Source organism: Vombatus ursinus, unplaced genomic scaffold, assembly GCF_900497805.2.
Source record: "Vombatus ursinus unplaced genomic scaffold, bare-nosed wombat genome assembly UNPS02014778.1, whole genome shotgun sequence".
NCBI classification, from domain to species: Eukaryota; Metazoa; Chordata; class Mammalia; order Diprotodontia; family Vombatidae; genus Vombatus; species Vombatus ursinus.
This window is the reverse complement of record NW_020954556.1, coordinates 14,288,616-14,295,253: the sequence shown is the minus strand read 5'-3', so window position 1 is coordinate 14,295,253 and position 6,638 is coordinate 14,288,616. Positions and strand designations below refer to the sequence as shown.

The following is a 6,638-nucleotide window of genomic DNA, read 5'->3' as shown; positions in this document are numbered from 1 at the left end:
TCTATCTATCTATCTATCTATCTATCTATCTATCTATCTATCTATCTGTCTAATCTATCTCTCTATCTAAAACATGGGCCCACTAGGTGGTGCAGTAGATAGAGTGCTGGGCCTGAATTCACGAAGACTCATTTTCATTACTTCAAATCTGGCCTCAGACACTTCCTAGCTATATGACTCTGGGCAAGTCACTTAACCCTGTTTGCCTCAGTTCCTCATCTATAAAATGAACTGGAGAAGGAAATGGCAAACCACTCCAGGATCTTTGCCAAAAAACAAACAAATAAACAAAACAAATGGTGTTAAGAAGAATCAGACATGACTGAACAACAATGTATCACATATCATAATATGCACATACAAATACACGTGATACATTTTAAAATTTTTGAAGCTATAGACTGCTATTTTTTCTCTTTCAATCCCCAGAACCTAGGGCAGTGGCTGACACATGGTAGGCCCTTAATGAATGTTTGCTGACTGATGGATGATCTCATCAGGACTATTGTAATAGCTCCTAATAGCCTTCCCTGATTCTAATAATCCCATTCTCTAATGATGTCAAACTCAAACAGAAATAGGGGCCATTAATCCATAGTGAGGATCCCTGTGTGTCTACTATTAACTTAGTTTAAAAATATAATATTATTGCTTTATTATATTTTTTACTTATTTTGTTAAATATTTCCAAAGGACATTTTAATCTGATTTGTGCCACCCTTTGGAGTGTTGTGGGCTGCAATTTTGCTTGAGTTCATCCAGCTGATGAAATACATTTCCTAATGCATTGGCCTAACTAAATTACTTAGCAGTTCAAAAATCTTCAGGCTCTTAGAATAATACCCATATAATCTCTGTGTCTGGTATCCAAGGTCCTCTATATATTGGCTCCAGGCAAGCTTTGCAGTCATTTTCCATATTACTTCCCATCATACATTTTATGAACCAGTCAAAGTGGAATATTGTTCCCAATTTCTTTCTATTCTTCACACCTTTGTGTATTTCAGTGACTCTCAAAGGTTTTGCCCCTAGCTGTGCCAAGAAACTTTTCTCTACCCTCTGAGACATCTATATGCCCAGTCCCTGCCACCATCTTCAGTTTACTGCCTGCTCTTCCTAACTTGGCATCTGGAAGGTAACATAAGCATCTCTGTTCTTGGAGTCACAAAATTGTTCTCTCCAATATAAATCCTGTGGAAATAAAGAACAAAAAGAATGAGTGGTTATTGCTGGGAGAGGCAAGGCAGAAGAAGCCCATAGCTGTTGTAATGCGTCTGGGTATCAAACTGCCTGGAAATTCTTCTTGGCTACTATTTTTAAAGTGACAATAGCCTTGGATCTTCACACCAAAGAATAGTGTGTCTCTAGCAAAAAAAGAACAATTAAAATAAAAAGTTTGAGAACCATTGATCTCTTCCCTCCAGGTTTCTTTCCTCATGCCTAGAATGTCCTCTTTCCACAATTCAGTGTGGCAGTTCTTTTCTTCCTTCAAGGCTCATATCAAGTGCTACCTCCTCCAAGAAGTTTTCCTTGATAGCCTGCCTGTCCTACCCAACTTCTCACTCACCCCTAAATCTACCAGGTCACATTTTCTTGTAGCACTTTGTCTGTGGCTCTTGACTTTGGCCAAAACAACTGAACAAAGAACCAAAGATTTGTTTACTATTGAAGAGAAACTAAAATAGTTTACATTTTGCCCAGAGGAAAAATTACCTCTCAAATTATTTATTCTTTAGCTGCCAAGTCACTCTGTTGGCTCATAATGAGCCTCTGCAATCCTCTCTGGAGGGGTCTCTTTCATATGAACTGTTGCCTAGATGTGTCTCCCTATTCTGTACTTGTGCAGTTGATTTTTAGGCACACCTGTTTGAATGCCTTCTGTTTCTTGGCTATGACCATGGAAAAAGAGAGAGATGCTCTTACTGCCTAACAGCAGGCAGTGTTTTCAGCACCCCCTCTTCAGCTTGAATTCTGGGGACAGAGTGTCGGCACGGCAACGGCAAGGCTTCCCTGTTGGGGTTGGCTGACTGCCTACCCGTATAGTGCAGTGACATGCACACAGGAGCTTTTGGTGCTGTTGGTAATATAGTTTCCCCACATCCCCCAACCCCCTGTTTCCTAAGCAACAAGGACTCCAGATAAACAATTTATGAAGCTCTTTCTAGTTTATAATTTCAGCACAGTACAAAAAGGCCTTGCAATATGTCCATGAACTGGGAAAAAGGATTTGCCTGGAAGGGTCTCTGTAACTGAATGAAGAAAGCTGTTCAGGTTGGATGATATTTGTGTGTAGGGGGATAAAGGTTGAAAGGTCAAGTTAGAGGCCCCTTGTAAAATATGAACAAAACAAATCACCCTAATTTATTCTGTGGGAAATGAGCTGAAATACCAGAATGAAAGAGAAAACAGTCCATTAAGTTCTTAATACAAGTCTTTAAACTGATGTAATTGAATTCTCATTGACTCCAAGAATGATATCTCTATCAGCTTGTGCAATAAGAGGAGTGAACAAGAAACTAGGAATTGTTTTCCAATGGTGTAAATAATGGTAGATGATGGGAGAATTTATAAGTTGATCTTAATCAGCTGAATAACCCCCCATCTGCCCAAATTTGGCTGTGCAAATAGGATGTTAGGCTTATAATGGGAAACTTGTTCATGTCCAACTAAAAATGGAAATAGCTATTTACCTGGAACCATTGCCAGGCTTCCAAAGATTGTATTTCTTACCTTACAGGATTTTTACTTTGAAAAATGTAATGGTTGAAAGAGAATGACTTCTATGGGAGGAGACAAGGCCCTTCTCCCAAGAACTGGCTGTGAGAATCCTTTCCCTTTGACAGACACTCCAGGGATCCATCTTGAAAGGCATTCTGCAATCAGTAGATTTTATAGAACAGTGCAAAGAATGACATGCAATTCAGGAAGATGAGGTAAAGCTAATCAGATAATTTAAATCCCATCCTGTGTTACAGTGTGCTCCATAAACAACCAGAGCTTGGACAACCTTACTCAAAGCAGCTGGGATATGTTCCAACTACCAAAGAGCAGACAACTCTAAAGTTATTTCAGATAAGCTAATTATTATGGATGAAGATTCTAAAAGAAAACAAGAAGATTCTAAAAGACTAGTGGAACTATTATTTAACTACTATAGTTAAAAACTGAAATATGACTATGGAATAATATGACCCTATTCAATTCATAGAGGGAAGAGGATATGAACATATTCTTAATTGATTCTTTGTTTTAACATAACTAACAAACAAAACTACTCCAAGAAAACACAAAGTATGCCTCCAACAACATTAAGCAAAATAACAAAAAAAAGTGTTTGTGACTAATATCATGCAACCAAACTAATAATTGACCATTTAAAAAATAACCGTAAGGCAATTTGAACAAGATGTATCAATATAGTCTGTAATATTTAATGAATTTTGTTGCTATTCATTCAATTACACCGTTATAATCAGGGTTTATTTGGTTATTCCGGCTGTTTTTTTTTCTCTCTCCACATTCCATTGATATGAATTTTCCATTTAAAAATATTTTTCTTCCTTGCCCTTTTTGGAGAAAAATAAGTTGATATTGCTTTTTGTCCCATGCATTTTTGTTTGTGATTAGTTAATGCACTTTATTTGACCCAAACTTATAGAGAAATAATCTAAGGATCATGAGATAGAGAAGGCTCAACATTATTAGCTAAAAGCAAAGAAATGAACTGGAGGAAAGAGAAGCAAAGCTCAAATAGTGGGTCCAAGAAAATCCAGTTTCATGGTACTAGAGCCAATAAATCCAATGTAGTATGGCAGTTTGTGAAGGAGATGATTTAATCACCCAGAGAAGAACTAGTTGGGATAATTTAGCTAGTAGGGTGTATTTCAAGTATTACAGTTAGGAGTAGAAGGAAAGGTTGCAGTAAGAGGGAAAAAAAGAGAACAGTACTCATTCTAAATTTCAATTCATGATGTCATCCAGATAACTATCGAAGGAGACACAAGTGATAAAGACCAAGAAAGAGATATAGTATTCCCAGATAAGGAGGACTATGTTGTTTGAGGGAATTGAGGACAGATTAATGAATTTGCATTTATGGACACTAGGTCCACAGTGAAGTATGCTGTGAAATGGCTAAATTGAGTGATCTAAAGAAAGATGTTTGACCAACGTTCAAATGGCAGTAGCTAAGGAAAGCTCATTATAGGAAGACTTACTAGCCAATTACAGAGCAAGAAAGTAAAATTAAACCATCAGCAAGAATAAGATCTGGCAGAAAGAAGTTAATCAGTAGCAAATAAGGAGCTAAGGAACTTCAGCTTAGTTCCTTAGGGTTAGTACATAGGACAAGGATTAATTTCTAAGAATTGAGCACTGGATTTGAGGGGAGGATATCTAAGCTTGACTCCTGGCTCTGACACTCACTATTCTGTTTTATTGAGTCTCTGATACTTAGTTTTCTCTTCAATAAAACTAGGCCTAAGGAATAAGCTAGATGGTTTCTAAATTCCATTTTAACTTTTAATTTTAAGATCTACGAGTTAATATACTTTACCTTTTCTTATATTAACTGTATCATTCTTGATTTGTGGCCCTATGTTAACTGTTTCCCCTATAACATTTTAAAATATTTAGTAAAGTTTTGCAAGATGTATTAGAAAATTTCAGGAAATGTGCTCTACAGATTTGGAGTGGGAGGGAAAGTAGAAAAAGAACAGAAATCCTAGGGTTTAGGGAAACTCAGAAAGGAAAGCAAAAGCAAATTTGAGGGTCAAAAAACTCATTAGGTCCAAGAGATAGTTCAAGTCTACAAATGTTTAATAAGCACCTACTATATAGGCACTGTGCTAAGTGCTGAGGATACAAAGAACAAGTCCTTGATATCAAGGAGGTCACTATTTAATTGGGAGACAACATGCAAATAACCAAGAACCAAGGTATATACAGAATAAACTGGAAATAATCAATAAAGGGAATGTATTAGCATTAAAAAGATTTGAGGAAGGCTTCTTGTAGAGGTTGAGATTTTAGTTGAGAATTGAAGGAATCTAGTGCAATGAGAAGGCAGAAATTAAGAGTGAAAACTTTACAGGCATTGGGAGCAACCAGAGAAAATACCGGGAACTGAGAGGTAGTCTTCCTCAGGGGACTGCGAGAGGGCCAATTTCACTAAATAAAAAGCTCTTGTGCTTGATGACAAGTGAGTAGGGTCCCTTCTTGCAGTTCCAGGGCCAAGAGAAGCACTAGTACTTGAAGCTGCACAGAAACTGGGGCCATCCCTAGATATAAACCAGACTAGACCAGCAGAGCAGTGAGCAAACCTCTGCCCAGATCATACCACCTTGGAAGCACCAAAAACTTCCAGAGTCTCAGAATTAGCTCTGAAAACAGTAGCACAAAAGAGCCTTAAGCTTGGTATAGTGCCTCCCCACCTTGAGGTGAGCAGGGCCCACCTTGAGGTGAGCAGGGCCCACCTTTAAAAAAGTTTAAAGTCAAAAAATATTCTGGGAAAATGAGCAAGCAACAACAATAACAACAACAAATACACACAAAAAAATTTGACTCTAAAAATCTACTGCGGTAGCAGAAAAGAAACTTTGAAAAATACAATGTTAAAACTGTTACATGCAAAACCTCAAAGGGAAAGATACTAATTAGGCACAAGTCCAACAAGAATTCCTAGAAGAGTTAAATAAAGAAATGCGTGGTTGGAGAACAAGTGGGAAAATAAATTATAGTAATGTAAGAAAATTATGAAAAGAGAATTAATAGCAATAGTAAAAAAAGGCACAAAATATTGAAGAAAATACTACCTTTAAAAAATTGACCTAATGGTAAAACCAGCATAATAATTCACTTAACAAAAAAACTCCTTAACAAGCAGAATTGGCCAAAGAGAAACAAAAGTACAAAATCTCACTGAGGAAAACAATTTCTTAAAAAAAAATAATTGGGCAAGAAGCTAATGACTCCATGAGACAATAAGAAACAACAAAACAAAGTCAAAAGAATAAAAAGAAGAAGAAGAAGAAATATGAAAGATTTCATTAGGAAAAGAACCAACCTGGGAAATATAGGGGAGATAATTTAAGGAGTACTGGACTACCTGAAAGTCATAATCAAAGAAAGAGCCTAGACATCATATTTCAATGAATTATCAAATAATATTGCCCAGATATCTTATAAAGGGCAAAGTAAAAATTGAAAGAATTCACCTATCACCTACTGAAAGAGATCTCAAAATAAAAATTCCCAGGACTATTATAGCCAAATTCCAGAGCTCCCAAGTCAAAGAGAAAGTATTTTAAGCAAGCAGACAAAAAACAATTTAAATATCATGGAACCATGGGGAGGATCACCCAAGATTTAGCAGCTTCAACATTAAAGGAGCAGAGGGCTTGGAATATGATATTCTGGAAGGTAAAGGAGCTAAGATTATGCCCAAGAATAATTTAGATTTTTATTTTTCAGTCATTTCAGTTGTTTCTGATTCTTCATGACCCCATTTGCCATTTTCTTGGCAAAGATACTGAAGTGGTTTGCCATTTCCTTCTCAAGCTCATTTTGTAGATGAAGAAATGGGGGTAAACAGTATTACATGATTTGCCCAGTGACACACAGTAAGTGTCAGAGGCTAG

General features: G+C 36.8%; 1 pseudogene; it reads right to left on the bottom strand.

Annotated features, from left to right (window-relative positions):
* LOC114045345 overlaps positions 1-2,054 on the bottom strand; it is a 58,911-nt pseudogene extending 56,857 nt beyond the window's left edge.
* Positions 2,055-6,638: the final 4,584 nt, after the last annotated feature.